The following is a 16,887-nucleotide window of genomic DNA, read 5'->3' as shown; positions in this document are numbered from 1 at the left end:
TCTGTATTTTCACACATAGAATGCTCGAGCCTTTTTCTAGTTGAAATTTTGCCACTCCCAAGTTCTGTGCTTCTGTGGTTTTTCTCTCTTCAGGTCTGGCTTGCTCGGTTTTCCATATTGCTTCTTGTCACCTGATGGAAGCACAGCGGGGGAGAGACTGTGCACAGGAGACATTTCTACTGCTGGTATTTTACTTTCTCCTGGAGTTTTTGGGGGATGACATTGATTTCGAGTGCAAAGAGCGCTCGGCTTTGGAGCAGGCCTGTGGAGAAGCAGAGTCCCTCAGGCCTGCTGTGAGGCCAGAATCCCTTGTCCATCGACAGGGATTGGCATTTGTGTGAGACTGTGGGACATGCCCCTAATGGCAGGAGCTTCTAGCAGTGACAATCAGCGTGAGGAAAGGCAGTGGCCCGTTTCTCCACCTGAGGGAGGCAGACATTTTGTGAGCTCCCATGATTTTTCTTATCAGACTCTGGAATAGCATTTCACGATATTTTGATACAAATGTTCGAACTACACATTAGGGATAATTTCTACCTCATTTGGAGCACAAGTCAGAATGATCGTGTCTCCATTAGAGAAAATGAAGAGGCCTCTGCGTCTGACACTACTTCATTAAAGAGAAAATATTTTCCCAGTAGGCAAAAGCTGCTGGCTAAATACAGCCCCAAATTCAAGATCATTTCTACTAAGAACTCTTCTGTCAGATTCCTTTTTCATGATTTAACGGGGTCTGTGGAATTTACATTTCTTACAAAATATTTACCCATTTTCCCTTTTCAACGGGTGAGAGAAAATCCTAATTCAAAACACATTCTTCTGTCACTTCGGAAGCTGATTGGGGATGAGAGTTCTTTGATTTAAAGAAATCCCCGAAGCTATCAGTGAAACTGCTTATAGAATTTGAGGTTATATATCTCGAGGAAGATTTAGGTCTGAAAAGTTAAAGACTTTAATTTGTGAAGTGTTGATTGCATCACCTTGCTTAGCAATACAGTGAAGTCATTGTTTAAAAGTCAAGTGAATACATTTTAGCCTCATCAATGAAATGTATCAAGTACCATCAAGTAGTGAAATGATGTCAAGAAAACTAACATTTCATTTTTTCTTTGCATTCTTTGTACTGAAAAAAATGAAAATTGCCCTCTCTCTTTGAGTTCATGCCACAAGTGCTTTTAAAATTTACGTTGAATATTTAGATGTTTGTGTGAGCGTAGCTTAATTTTTAAGTCTGAACGCTATCAACACGACAATTTATTTTAGAAAACTGTCAGTCAGCAGACATGCTGGGACTAGAATAAGATGATTCATTTGCTCTATAGGCAGTAATGTATGTTATAAAAAAAGAATCAATAGATAGTCACACAGAAAGGGAAAAAAATGAATGAAGATCAATAATTTAACTTAGCTCTGACCTGGCTAAGTTCTGTAGCACAGTTCATAATTTTTCAGTGATAGACCCTTAACATTTTACGTATAGTCCTTCAGTTTTGTATTGATCTTTCCTAATGTGTTTAGAAGGAATAACATATCTCAGATCTTTAACAAAAACATGTTTTGTTGGCCTGCAAATGTTAACAAAAATATGTCACTCTATTAACCTTATTTATTCTGTTTGCAAGCCTACTTTTTCCCTGGCTAAATAATTTTAAAATTTAGAAGAGAAGTGGGTAATAAATGAATGATGACTTAGAGGGCAAGTTCATGGAGTTCTCTCTTAGTTAATAGATTCTTAGTCTTTCTGCATTACTTAATTGCTTATTAACATGGAACTCTTGATGGTCTATGTATAGTGTATATTTATTCTGTGGAAAATTATTAATTTTTAATGGAACTAAGTGGCCACTTGGACAGGAGACCCTAGCAATTAATCAGGAGGCAAGTGATTGATTGACTTTCATGTTCATTAGTTATTCAAGAAAGTTCATTTATGAAGTCTGTAACACTAGAACAAAGTTTTTATAAGTGAGGTATGTTTGCGCCAGTACATTTTAGTACTGTCTACATTTGTTCCTTTAACAAATATTTACTATGTGCTATGAGCTATGCACTGGGGATTCAGTAATGAGCGAGCTCATTGCCCCTGTCCACATGAAGCTTCCAGGCAGTGAGTAGAACAGAAATGCATCAGTGCTATGAAGGGAAGTGCAGAGGGCTACCCAGCAGTTTCGGAAACTCTGTTTCTCATGACTCCTCTGCATACCCAGAAAGTGATTCTTCTCTGCACACCCAGAAAGTGATTCTTCTCTGCACACATTTCCTGAGTCTCCTAGAAATTCCAGCTGCCTTCTGAGAAAATATTTTGCTGGAGTCCCAGTTTCTTAGAGCTGAATGAGACTTGAGAAGTCATCCCCGGGCTGCACCCTTGTGTTTTCCTGCCCTCAGCCTAGGCAGGTCCGATACCCAGAAAGGAAGTATATTCATTTATGGGGCCATTTCTGCGCTGTGCAGATTGTTTGGAAATTCTTCCAGATAATGAAATAAAGCTTATTTCCTTATAAACTCTATTGGTTCCAGTTTCCTATTTTGGATAAAACCATCCTGTCTCCTTTACCTTCTATTTGGAATACTTACCGCCATTTTTCATGTTTTTTGTGTGATTTGTTCTATTATGGGTGTGTGACCCCTGTTAGAAGTACGTACTCTGAAAACAAGATTGTGTCTGTTGTCGATCACTGGTATCTCTCCAGCACAATCTCAATGCTAGGGAATGTAACATGTGAATAAGTGCCTGTTTTGTCCCAAAAAGTTTTAGGGAAGAATGCATGGGTTAAAACCTTCCCTATTAGTCCCTTAATTATTTGACAACAACTGTCATGGTTCTTTCCCTTCTCCAGTTTTTCTCATCCTCAAATTAAGACTCTCATTTCCTTTAACTTTCTTTCCACAGGACATAGTGTCCGGTCCTTCACCCCCAATGCATTCTGCTTTGTTAACAGAAAAACTAAGTCTCTCACCAGGAACTTTGCAGAAGACGTCACAGCTGCATGCTGATTCTGGGCCCTGAGGCTTGTGGAAATGTTCTCCAGTCCAGTGAGGCCAGGAAGGGCATTTTCAGGGGTGCATTTAGAGCACTGGTTTAAAAACCTTCACTCAGCTTGCAGGGTTTTTTTTTGTTTTTGTTTTCCTTTGGTTTGTTGTTGTTGTTTACCAGGCCCTCCCGCTTCCTACTTGGATCCTCTTAGGGGAATTGTGGCTCTTTTTTGTCCATCTTTCTCATGAACCTGTCTGTTCACCTTGATCACTTCCTTGATATTGCCCCACTTTTCAGGGCAGCCCCAGGTTTTTGAACTGATGTTAGGGAGTTAGTCGTGTTCAGATAGATCTGGGCTCTGTCCTTGTTTTTCATGGCCTGAGACAAAGTACGGTACTTCTTTGAGATTTAGTGTTTTCTTTAAAATGCAGAAATAAGAATACTCACTTTATAAAATCATTATGAGAATTGCCAATCAATTACCTGTGAAACACCTAAACCATAGTAAATTCCCAGCACATCTTGACCTTCACCCTGCTCCCTCACCTCTGGCAAACTGCTGTAGCTCACTTCCAGGGAAACAGCCACCTATTCCAGATGCCCCCGCGGACATCCCATCGGTGGTCAGTAGAGGTGGAGCTATTTCAGTGTCTCCCTCCTACACAGCTGATGGGTCAACTTCTCCATCTTTTCTTTCAACCTCCAGAGATTTTTTTTTTAAACTGGGCTGTGCAGGAATCAGATTCAATATATTCTGCCTTTAATTTCTCTCCTTCTGGGTCTCTGTTTCTCCTGGTTTTACAAGGGCATAGCTTTCTTCGATCTTGCCTCTCCGCTTCATGGGTAACCAATGTACTCATTTCATTCTGGTCAAGATTTCTCTCAATAGGGTTATTGCATATTGCTGCAGCTGCGATCAGTGTTTACAATCTGACGACGAGTTGGAGATTAAGGCTTGTCATCACTATTTAATTAACCTCAAATTAAGCAGTTTCTGGTCCCGTTCCGTGCCCTTCCACACACCCGAGGGAGCTGCTAACACCGTGCCTGGGGTCCTAACAGATTCCGGGTGGAAAGCAGGGCCCGGCTTAGCAGACACTCTGAACAGCAGCACCATTTGATCCCTACTCGAGTGCTGGAGGACTGAAGTGAGACAGCTTTTTCAAGTGTGTGTAAAGGGAGGGAAAGAAGAGAGAGCAGTCTTGTAGTTCTGGGAAGTGTGTAGTCCTCGAACGGCAGAGAGGATGAGCCAAAAAGCATTCTAGAGACAGAAAAAAACTCTCTGTTCCTAATATTAAAAAAAACTTCGTTTTTCATATTATAGAAATAGTATATGCCAATAGTAAAATTATAAATGATGATTGTAGAAAAGGGGGGAGAGGAGAAAACAAATTCATCCAAATTCTTTTTCTTCAAGCATGCTTTTTTAAGGCTTACCTGAACTGTTCAGTATGGTCACCACTAGCCTCATGTGGCTTGTGAACATTTAAAATGTGTCAAGACTGAATTGACATGTGCCAAGCATAAACTACACAGCAGAGTTTGAAGGCTTAGTATAGAAAAAAAATTATTATTATTTTGGTATGTTGGGTTATAGAAAATACCGTTAAATGAATTTCACCTAGATCTCTTTACTTGTTTATTTTTATTTTTTAATTAAAAAAAGATTTATTTATTTATTTGATAAAGAGAGAAAGAGCACAAGCAGGGGCAGAGGGAGAGGGAGAAGCAGATTGCCCAGTGAGCAGGGAGCCCAGTGAACGACTCGATCTCAGGACCCTGAGATCATGACCTGAGCTGAAGGTAGACGCTTAGCCGACTGAGCCACTTAGGCAACCCTCCCTTTACTTTTTTAAATGTGACTACTACATATTTTAAAATTAAAAACGTGCCTTTAGTATATTTCTTTGGGACAGCAATATTTTAGAGTTTTTTCTTTGCATATATAAATTTCTTTGCAAATATAAAAACCAGATATTCTACATATTTGTATCTTCCTTTCTCGGTTCATAATAGATTGTGAATATGTTCATGTCCTGAACTATATGATAGGGCATGATTTTTAATAATCTGTAGTATTTCATTATATGGTGTACCTTAATTGATTAATCCCCTATGGTTGAACACTCAGGTTATTACCATTAACATTTTTTCTAATTACTCTTGAATGTACTTCTTACTATATATTTGGCTTTGTAGTTAAGTATGCTCCTAAGATTTGTTTCTGGAAGCTAGTTACTTGAGTCACAGGCTTGCTTGTGGTGTTTTAGCAAATTGCCACATAGAGAGGTGGCAGTGATTCATACTTATTTCGGCGGTTTATGAGAATGCTCATTTTACTTCACCTTTTTTAACATCAGATATCATCATTCTTTTCATTCTTAAAAAAATGTTTTTAATTCATAAAAAATTTTATTTTTAATTTTTAAATTCTATTTGTTCAAGTATAGTCGACATACAATGATACATTAGCTTTAGCCATACAGCACAGTGATTCAAGAAGTCTATAGGTTATGCTCTGCTCACACCAAGTACAACGACCAGCTGCCACCATACGTGCTGTGGCAATGCCATTGACTATATTCTCTGTGCAATACCTTTCATCCCTGTAACTCCTTCATTCCATAACTGGTCTCCCACTCCCCTTCACCTATTCTGCCCATCCTCCTGACCCCTGTAATCTGGCAACTACTGATTTGTTCTCTTTATTTTTGGGTCTGTTTATGTTTATTTGTTTGTTAGATTCCATATGTAAGTGAAATCATATTATTGTTCTTAATTCTTACTTTAATGAGCAGCATTGTTATGGGTTTGCTCAGCAAATTAATGAGTCTTAGGCTTGCTACCTTCTATGCTGGTCCTGTAGGTACTTCAGATGACTTTCCTTTATCCATCAATTGTTCTTTTATCCATCAACTATTGAGTATCCATAGTGTGTCCAGCACTGTCCAAAAGATTTATAGAAGTCATGGTATCTGATTCTCAGAAATCCCTTATATATTTTTAAATTTTTATTTATTTATTTGAGAGAGAGGGAGAGGAACAGCAGGAGCACGAGGGGGAGATGGAGAAAATCTCAGACTCTGTGCAGAGCCCGAGGTAGGGCTCGATCTCACAACCTTGAGATCACGACCTAAGCTGAAACCAAGAGTTTGATGGTTAACCAGCTGCACCTGGAAATCCCTTATATTTAATATCTAAGTTGGAAAAGAAAAGAAGAGAAAATAAGTAGGGCATGGGACCATGTGAGTCTTCCTTACTACAATATTCCCAGCATCTAAACAGAGTTCCTAGCATATGGTAGACTCCCAATAACTATTGTTGAATAAATTCACAAACAAGTATATGATAATATTTACACAATGATGAGGAGAACAAAATAAAAGGGAGATGATTCTGAGATAGGAATAATTAGGGAAAGCTGCCTGCCATTGCTTAACCCAACGGAAGCTAGTGGGCTTGGGATCTGAGTCCGCAGAGGGTTGTAGGAGGGAAACCACCAATAGAGCAGACTAAGGATCCCAAGAGGTAAATGGAGAAAAGCCAGGACACCAGCTCTGATCCTGCTCTCTGGCATAAGGCATTTACCCTTTCTGAGCTTTGATTTCCTCCTCTGTGCATACTAATCCCTACCTCAGAAGATTTTAATGGAAACAAATGAAGGAGAGCCCTTAGCACATGATACTTCTTTACTTGTACTCATCAGTGGCTTAGCTATATCAACTTGTTACTGTCTGTTTCTTTAGCATTTCTTATGAGTTAATCAGAAGGGAAAACAGAGGAGAAACTTACCCCGATAGACCTGGACCTTCTATTTAGACTTGAAAAGTTCTGCACACCCCAGTGAGGTGACCGTTTGTGTGCTGAATGGTGCATATCAAACCCTTACACTCTGCTAAAAATCTGTAGGATTTTTCATGTAGTTGGATAATTAGGCCACATGCTGTTGGCTCTGCTCAAAAATGGTCATTTAAGTGTCCTTTTATTATTTTTGGCATCCACTGGGAAGTTTAAATAGCCACTGCCAGTGTGGTTTCTATAGACTCTTTAAAAAATGCTGAAATTGAACAGAGTTTAATAAAATTGCTGGACTGTTAGCTCTAGCCAGCGACTCCCAGAGATAAACCTGAAAAAACAAACCCCAAGCCCCAACGTAAATACTTCTATAAATCGGGGGCTTTCACAAGTGCTTTAGGGGAATGCAGTTTGAGTCATACGGAGTTAAGTTTACAAGCAAAGGAAGCTGGCAGCTTCTGAGCTAATTTTTACCCCCTCATTCCCCTTTGCTTAACAGAGATCTATACTAAAAATGAGAGGCAGCATTCGGAACTAAGGGACCCCGAAATATCATCTCCCTAATTTTTTATATAAAACAAAACAAAACAAAAATGAATAGTGAGGTAGGGCAAAATAAATGAATATACTTCAAGTGTATGAATTTCTTAAGTCACCAGGCCCTTTTAAGGAATGTAATTTTTTTTTAAAGATTTTATTTATTTATTTGACAGACAGAGATCACAAGTAGGCAGAGAGGCAGGCAGAGAGAGCGAGAGGAGGAAGCAGGATCCCTGAGCAGAGAGCCCGATGCGGGGCTCGATCCCAGGACTCTGGGATCATGACCTGAGCCAAAGGCAGAGGCTTAACCCACTGAGCCACTCAGGCACCCCTAAGGAATATAATTTTTAAATGAATAAGATGTCAAGTAAGAACAGCTTATATATGTATGCAACCTTTACAAGGTCCTCGTCACTATTTGATATGCTTTATGCATATTATCTCATTTAAACCTCACAGCAGCCCTGTGAGTGAAGAGCATTTTCTTCATTCTGCAGATAAGGAAAGAGAGATTCAAAGAAATGAAGCCAAGTGATTGCAGCCTCCTGTTTAGTAAGTGGCAGAGGCAGGGTTGGAGCACAGAGTGCTTGAGCTCAGAGTTGAACTCTCAACTGCTGTTCTATGCCAATTCGCTCTTATGAAGTAACCTGAGAATGTGAAATAAATATTTTTGAAAGATTTATTTATTTATTTCAAAGAGAGAGAGAGAGAGAGAGTCGGGGGAGGGGCAGAGGAAAAGAGTCTTCAAGCAGACTCCCTGCTGAACGAAGAGCCTGATGTGAGTCTCGATCCCATGACCCATGTGATCATGACCTGAGCTGAAACCAAGAGTCGGACACTGAACTGACTGGGGCACCCAGACACCCCTACCTACCACAGCTTAGGTAAGCCTGTGTGGGAGACTCAGGTACATTTTTTATTCCCACAAATTACCTGCAGATTATAGACACATTCTTTGGTTTATGACTAGACAACACCTTCTTAATGGCACTCAGTATCAAATCTGCTGCACTCGTTGAGCTAAAGGTGTTTCATAGCCAATGAAGCAGTGTTTACTGAGCATTTGGTTCATATTAATGATTTTTGATTTTTAAAAGCCAAATGTTATTAAAAAATGTGACTTACACTAGTTATATCATGTGTTGAAAGGTATTTTTAATTGCACTTTTATTGACTCTGAGAGGATGCATAGTGGATTCCACAGTTTTAATTAACTGTTCCTCCTCTGACATTTCATTACTGGTTTCAGAAGTGATAGAGAATGCCAGAGCTACCTGTCAGAATTTTTCTGTACAGAAGCTAAGATGGAGAAATGTTCCAGTGTCTTAGTAATTGGAGAAGAAAGGCAGATAAAGGAGGGGGATGGATGTTAGCTTTACATGGGACTAACATAGTAAACAAAACTTCTATCATTTAAGGTAAATTATTTTAAAGATTTTTATTTATTTGGGAGAAAGAGAGAGAAAATGCGTGCACATGCAGGGGGGAGGGGCTGAGGAAGAAGAGAATCTTTTTTTTTTTTTAAGATTTTATTTATTTATTTGACAGACAGAGATTACAAGTAGGCAGAGAGGCAGGCAGAGAGAGAGGGAGAGGGGGAGGGGGAGAAGCAGGCTCCCTGCTGAGCAGAGAGGCCAATGCGGGACTTGATCCCAGGACTCTGGAATCATGACCTGAGCCCAAGGCAGCGACTTAACCCACTGAGCCACCCAGGTGACTCCAGGAGAAGAGACTCAGTGTGGCATGTGGAGCTGACCTGAGCCAAAACTGGGAGTCAGATGCTTAACCAACTGCACCACCCAAGCATCCCATTTTAGGTGAATTTTTAAAAAATTGGGCAAGTAACAGACTAATTGAAATTAAAAATAAAGAAATCACTTCAACTTTATGTTACCAAAACAAGAGCTTCCTCCTGAAAGTGAGCACTTCCCAGAAATCATTTATATCTTTACCTGAAAGAGTTTCTGAGGATTTGCTGTGTGTCAGAAGAGGCAAAATTGTGAAGGTCAAAGATAATGGGTCCCCATCTAACACCTGACTGATTTGCCAAGCACCCAGGACACATTTTTACTTCTTTTTTTATAGTAAAAGCCAGAGAGAACACAGCAGCGTTTAAACACAGTTTCTGTCTCTGGTGCCCACATGGGCAAATGAAGGTAAGGAGGCCAATTTATCCGGCAAATGTGCCCAAGCACATAATTACCTCCCTTGACATCTGATGAAACTTTGCCACATCCCCACAGAAAAATCTCTGGGCAGTCTTTCCGAGTCATTTTCAGAGATCTCGCCATGGCCGGTGAGCTTATTTATTTATTTCCATGTTGAGACCTTTACCTTTCCAGGCTCTCTTTTAAGGTTTACCTCCTGTATAATGAGTGGAGACAGCAGGTACTTCATTACCAGGTATCTCCCTGCTGCAGGCACTGCCCAGAGAAGTTTCTCTCTATTTGGCTTGCAAGCCTCATTTATTTTCCTGGGCTTTCTCATGTGGGCTGAGCCCGGCTGACTACATTATTAAATTACCGTTATTACACTGTGATGTCTTAGCATGACCAGGGGCTGAGTTGGAAAGGTTAGCATTGGACAGGGACCATGTTTTCTCCCTTTCTTGAGTTGCCCCAAATGGACCTTCGCTGACTTGCTGGGTCAACATCAGCACCAAGGTTCTACCAAGACAAGGGCAGATCTGACTACAACTGAGGCATTTCTTCTACAGTGTAAGGAATGAGCATTTCACCTTTAAGTAGTTTGATTTGATTTGGGATTGACCAGACAACGCATGATTGGAATTTTTTTGCAGGGGTGGTATTTGACATTCCAAATTATTTGACATTTTAGAAGGTATAATGTCATTTTAAAAGCTATAGCATCACTAATATATTTGCATGTAACTCATTGATGGTTTACACAAGCTTTTAGAGACTGTCTATTCTCAGCAGAGAAGTTTTAATTAAAAATATTTCATTGCCTCTTCAGGCCTCCTTAAATTAAGGCACTGCTCTTTACTTCTGTTTTTCTGACTCTCAGACTCTTAATAATCAGACTCCTGTTATCTGCAATGACAAAAGTTACTGTTGTCTTTCTTATTTTAAGTGTTTTCTCCTTCATCAATGTATCACCAGTGCCTGCACAAAGCTAGCACATAAGAGGTGCTCAGTAAATTCTTGTTGCATGAATGGTTTCATGCTCTCCGGGGATTACATGTTTTAATCATCCTGGAATGTGTTTTCTCACATGTGCTCCGCTGATTCCCAACTTTGGAATTTTACCCACCTCTCAGCAATGTCCTTCGCCTTTCAAGTCTTAGCCCTGCTTATTTTGATTAAGTTTTCTTCTCCTATCCTTATGCAAGCACAGTTTCTCGTTTATAGTAGGTACTAGGCAAACACCTTAATGAGTTATTGAATGACTCTACATGTATACAGTTAACTCAAGAAAAAATTATGTGCGACATTTTATAAATCGTTTTTATGGTAACTCAAAACTCTTCAATGGTTCCCCATTCTCTTTAGCAATGGTTTTCTAATTATGACAGTCTGATCATGGGATCACCTTTTCTCTGCTTAACATCATTTATGGGCTTCTCTTTACCCTCAGGAAAATATAATTTAAGTTCGTTATTATTTTTTAAAAGAATTTATTTATTTATTTGACAGAGAGAGAGAGAGAGATCACAAGTAGGCAGAGAGGCAAGCAGAGAGAGAAGGGGAAGCAGGCTCCCTGCCGAGCAGAGAGCCTGATGCAGGGCTCAATCCCAGGACTCCGAGATCATGACCTGGGCTAAGTGCAGAGGCTTAACCCACTGAGCCACCCAGGTGCCTCATAATTTAAGCTCTTTAAACATGACTGAAAGTTCTACCTCTTCAGCAGTAGTCCTCCCCAAGTCCCCTTTTCTCATTCTCATCTTGATCCTATGGTTCATTGAAGGTTCATTGAACCTGTGATGTTTTCTCTCCCCCAGAGCCGTGACAGTTTGGGTTTCCTTGGGGAGGAGGACCTTCATGTACCTCTTTCCTTAACTAATTCCTGTGAGGCTTCAGGTTGGTCTCATCTAAAATATCACCTTCTCGAGATGGCCTCTACTGCCAATTCCCTTTTATTGCAAGCACAATACCTGCCTCGACCACCACCATCTCCAACACACCAATACCATCTGCCTCTACTAGTCCAGATAATTTTCCTTCTTTATATGTCTTTGCGATATTGTATCAATAAAATAGAATAACATGGGTATTTTTTTTTTTTTTTGGCCAAGTCATGAAGTATTAAGTTAATGCAATTTAAATGGCGAATCTCAGCAATTTTAAGCTTTTCTTCCAAAGTTTCTCTTGAACATGTTCTTGGTCAACATGTGCCTCTCCCACCCTTCTGCATAGACACACAATTGTTGTAGGCAAACATGATGCTAAGAGCTTTAATACATTTACTCATTTGCGTCTCAGCCCAGCTTTATGGTGATTACCGCTATTATCCCCCATTTTATTGAGAACACTATGTTCAGTGATATAAGAAACTCACACAGCTAGCGAATGGCAAGTTGAGGCTTAAGTCTAGCCCATCTACACCCTGTACAGCACAAAGCCCAACATAGTGTTAGTAATTAGATAGCCGTAAATAAATCCCCAGCAGACATTTGAAAAATAGTTTTGTTTGTGTGCTGGGTATCTTCCATTTATCATTTTGCATCCACTTTCTACTCAGCATTGTGCCTAGTAGGTTCTCCTATGTATAAATGGGGGCCTCCTTTATTCACATGCACTATGAAATTGTATTTCCTTTTTTTTTTTTAACTTCGTCCTTAAGTTTGTATAATGGAATTGAAGATTGTTATATTTCATGCTGTCTTGAAAGTAAGGGACATGCCACACTCTCATACAAAGGATGTTTCAAAGGAATTTGGCTTTATAGCAAGCTGGGAAACTACAGGCCTACATAATATTTTTCAAAATCCTTAGCCTGCCATGAAGCGTCTTGCATTTTGACAAGGGTTTACCTTCCCATTCTTCTCTGCTGAGCCCCTTTTGCTTCCTTTGAAGATGGGCTCTGTTGGATCTGGGCAGGTGGTGTCCCAGCTACGAGATCTGTAGTCGACTTAATGGCTGGCTTTAAAATAACTCACTTCATTTACTTAAATAAGCTTATAGATAAAGAAACTCATATATTTTCCCTAAGTAGAAAATAGATCACCTCACCACAAATAGGAAAGTAAATCTTTAAAGAAAAATATAACAAAAATAAAGAGATGTAATTCAGATTAGCAAGTCTTGTAAAGGTGTCTTGACATATTAACACTAATTAATACTTTCTCACTGAATGAATTTGAAAAACTAAAAGAGGATTGAAGGGGATATAACTTTATTAGTTTTTGCTCTGCCTTGTCAGTGGACCACGTAGCACAAGGATTTTCTACCCTAAAGTTGGGGGACCACTGGTTTAATCTGTTTTTGCCCATCCTGTGTGCTCATCCTTCTGGTTTCCTTTTCCAGATCCTCTCCGTCTTTCTTTTTGAAACATTCCTTCACCATCTTAGCCTATACAAATCTCTCCTCGAACTTCTTGACATTATTGTTTCAATAGTTGTATTTTGCATACAAAGTGTCCCCTTAACTCTGTGTAAGTTTCTATATCCAGGAATAGATCCTGGGACCTATGTTTCTGGAACCCCCTATATAACTAAGTGTTACAGATATGTATTATGTTATGTTGTATCTACACATACATAGACACAATGTAATGAGTATTATACACATAATATAGCAACCCCATACATAACTAAAAGCTCATTAAGTGTTTGGTGAGTTGAATGAATTTGATCCAAAGTATGTTAGAGGATATTTCTTCCACTGTAAGTATAATTCACAATCATAGCATGATTTTGTGTCTGGTTGGGATGCACAATTTGTATTTTCCCTTCTTGCCTTCATAGAAACTTCATTTTAGAAGGGGATATAAATAATAAATCGACACACATATAACTTCCTCATATGTAAAGTAGAGTAAGTGGTATGAGCAAAGTCAATAAGCCTGCATTGAGAGAGCTTGGGGTTGTTTTATAGATTAAGTGATCAAAGAATCCCTCTCTAATGAGGTGACATTGAGGACAAGTATAAAGGAAGGAGCAATGCTTGTGGGTATCTGGGGAAACACGCACCCCACCCCGCCCCAAAGCTGGATTTTGCTGAGGCTCTGCATTGAGGTTTTGCTTGGTGGAGGCCAGTGGGGATGAGGAGGTAGCGTTGGGTCATGTCCTTGGAGGTGTAGCAGGACTAGACTGCTTAGGGTCTTTTTAGCCATGGTAAAGATTTTAGATTTGGGAGAAGGAAACCACTGGAGGGCTGAAAGGAAGGAAATGACGTGATCTGATTTATATTTTTAAAAAATCATTTCAGCTGCTATGGATAGAAGAAGCTGCAGGAGACAAGAGGAGAGGCTTGCAGGCAATTAGGGGGCTGTGGCTGCATGTCAGGGGAGGTGAGCATGGCTTGGAGCTCTGCGACCCTAGTGGATGAGAGGAAAGCAGCAAGGTTAGGAATAAATTCTGAGGGTAGTGCGAACCCTGTCAGGCCTTCTAATTTATTTACTACTGTATCATGCTTTCACAGGAACATTCTCTGATGGCATTTATTTTCATCTTACAATTTTATTTAAGGCTTAGGGTTTTTTTTCTATTTACCAAATATTCTTTTATTTATAGTTGTTTTTGAGATGACACTTAATGACTAATTAGTCAATAAAAGCCTGAGTTCTATCTGGGGCAGGAATGTGTTCCCATGGTGAATTTATTTATCCATCTTTTTCAAAAGTAATTGCATTTTTGTATTCATTCTTGAATCCTGTTTCAGAAATGTTGTCATTTCCCCAAATGACTACTTGGGTGGTGGAATTTATTTTAATGCGATTCTAATTTTGTATCCTCTTTTAGTACCCCAATCTCTACTTTGTATTACAAACTTCATCAGACCACTGCATGCTATTACAGCTGTCGTCACCATGGGGAGAAAATGACTAATTGAAGCTGCCTATTGATATAATAGAGCAGGTTGTGACACTTGGCGAGAACACTGGCACGATGGGCTCCAGCTGATGTTATGTAAAAATATTCAGCCATGAAATATGCACTTGCGGATGGCTTTTTGCAGATGTCTGCAGAATGCAGATAATCTGTATTCTGAGGAGGTCTGCAAATTAAAGATCTATCTGACCAGTTAGAATTATAGCACTGTGAGGACAGAATGGTGCAGTGGGTAATGAACTGGCCTTGAGTCTTGGACAATAGTAATTATAATCTACCTACACTTATAATTAAAAATAGATGGTACTTACCCCCACCCCCCAGTTCGAGGGAAAGAATCATTTGACAGAAAAATGATAATGAGCTTTTGGTTATTTCAGAATTCCTTCAATGCATGATATATGGGTATCAGGTATGGAAGTATAAATAGGTGCATTGTCTTTGGGATGCTATTTGGCCATAACTATCGAAATAAAATGCACACAACCCTTTGACCTAGCTGTTTCATTCCTAGTACTTTATCTTTGAAATATGGTCATGCAGGTGAACAAAAATCTGTGTGCAAAAATATCCATCATGGCATTTTGTTTAATAACATGATTCAAAATGACTCAAATGTCTAAGTTATAGGGGATTAGGTAAATAAATTATGGAATATCTATACTTTGTAACACAGTGAAGCCATTACAAAGAAAGTATCTATATAGAACCATCTCTATGATATCGTTAAGTGGAAAAAGGGCTAGACTATGCTATTATTTGTTGTCATTGAAATTTTTAAAATATCTGTATATATGTATATGTTGAAGACTACAAAATATTTTTAACAGCATGGATGAAAAGACTTACTTTTCACTGTACTTTTGGTATTGTTTCAATTTTTGCATCATGTTTATATAATCTATTCAAAATTATAAATTAAGAAAATCATAGAGATGGTATATTGTTATCTTTTTATTCCCTGACATAAAGATGTCTTTGGTTGATTCTGGGCTGCCTTGCACCTGACTGCTGTTTTGAGAGTGTTTCTTGGTATGGGATTTTTATAACTTCTAATAGAACACCTTTTATTAGGATATCATTGCACTGACACTTTTAGTATTGAGGTGGTGACTCCCCTTCTTTCTTTATTTCTTGCCATGACTCTACAGAATACAGCACAACCACTTTCTTCCAGTGTTCCCATCCTTCCTGTCCGGGATAACTATTCAGAAACATGTTTGACTAAATTGCAAAATGGTTCAGATCCACGGGCTCTGAATTTCTGTTGGGTCCATTTATGAAAATGCTAGGGAGTCCCTGGTGTCCTAAGCCTGGTCCTTTTCAACCACAAATAGAAGTTAGAAAGTAGTAATAATGCTTACTATCAACTTTTTAAAAGCCCTCTCTACGCCCCAACACATTAAAGAGCACTTGTTTGAAATGTGTGGTCCTAAATTGTGTCATACTCTGCTGTTATATGTGGCATCCAAAGCCCTGAAAACAATGTGTTAAGTTGTTATAATCATGGTTATAGAGGGAATGAATGGGTGGTACTGTTCAGCAACCCCATTGCTCATGTTGTGTTTTGGGGGGGAAGGAGGAGGAAACAAGAGAAGGAAGAAAAAACATTCCTAGAAAAGTTAAATAACAACTTATAAATTTCATTCTCTGTTGCTGGAAAACTAACTCATTATACATGAATGCATAATAAAACAAGTGTTTGGCACATTGAGGTGTATGAACTATGTAGTGTAATCAGAGCTTATTTTCCTGCATTGGAGATTGAAATTTATATGTCTCTTCTAAGCAGCACCTTTCATTCCATTTTTATTTTCTAAGAGAGAGTGAAATTTACAAGTTGCTGCTTAACAATACCAAAAGTGCTAGTTCCCATACAATGAACAGTGAAGTTTAAAAGTTGCCATTTGACGATGCCTATATTTCTGTTTGTTTTTCCTCCTCACCCCCCTGCCCCAAGGTATAGTAAAGTTTATAAGGTTAGTAAAAACCCTTCATTATTAATACAGGGTTATATTGCTGGTGGGGATTCCACAAATGGCTTATGAACATATCTAAGGGGAGAAGTAAAGGTAGAGGTTATGAGGCAGGAAATTCTTTCAGGAACATTGAATTTATAATCATCACCAAAGAACACGCAGAGACACTCATCACAGCCCCTGCATCCCTATAACCCTGTTCCCTTGGCTCCCTGGTTATGTTATCCTCCAAGTATATTTCACTGGGCCTTCCTTTTTGAAATCCATCTTATTCTTCCCGTGCAAATCTTGTTCGGGCTACACCTCCCTCCTTCTTCTGTGGACCTGCTCCTCTACTTCCATTCTTTTTTCTGAACATTTAGAGTGGTTTCTGCATGCAAAATTAATTAAATGAATGGTTCATTGTCTTAGGACAGCATTTCTATTATTATCTTGCACTGCTACTTAAATATTTTATTATTACAGTATTTTATTGTTACTAAAGCTTCGAGATATCTGAGCCTTGTTTCACCCATTTTATTACAAGTTCCTTCGGGGGAGATATGCCTAAAAATTCCTTATGCTCCCAAAGGGGACTTGCATATAGT

General features: G+C 39.1%; 1 protein-coding gene across 9 annotated transcripts in view; it reads left to right on the top strand.

Moving 5' to 3' along the window:
* The window catches only part of FHIT (fragile histidine triad diadenosine triphosphatase), a 1,430,768-nt gene that overhangs the window by 274,064 nt on the left and 1,139,817 nt on the right, over positions 1-16,887 (top strand). The gene's annotated exons all lie outside the window — the stretch shown is intronic.

Source organism: Mustela lutreola, chromosome 2 (assembly GCF_030435805.1).
Source record: "Mustela lutreola isolate mMusLut2 chromosome 2, mMusLut2.pri, whole genome shotgun sequence".
Taxonomy (NCBI): Eukaryota; Metazoa; Chordata; class Mammalia; order Carnivora; family Mustelidae; genus Mustela; species Mustela lutreola.
The sequence above is the reverse complement of the archived record's forward strand: the minus strand, read 5'-3'. Positions and strand labels throughout refer to the sequence as shown.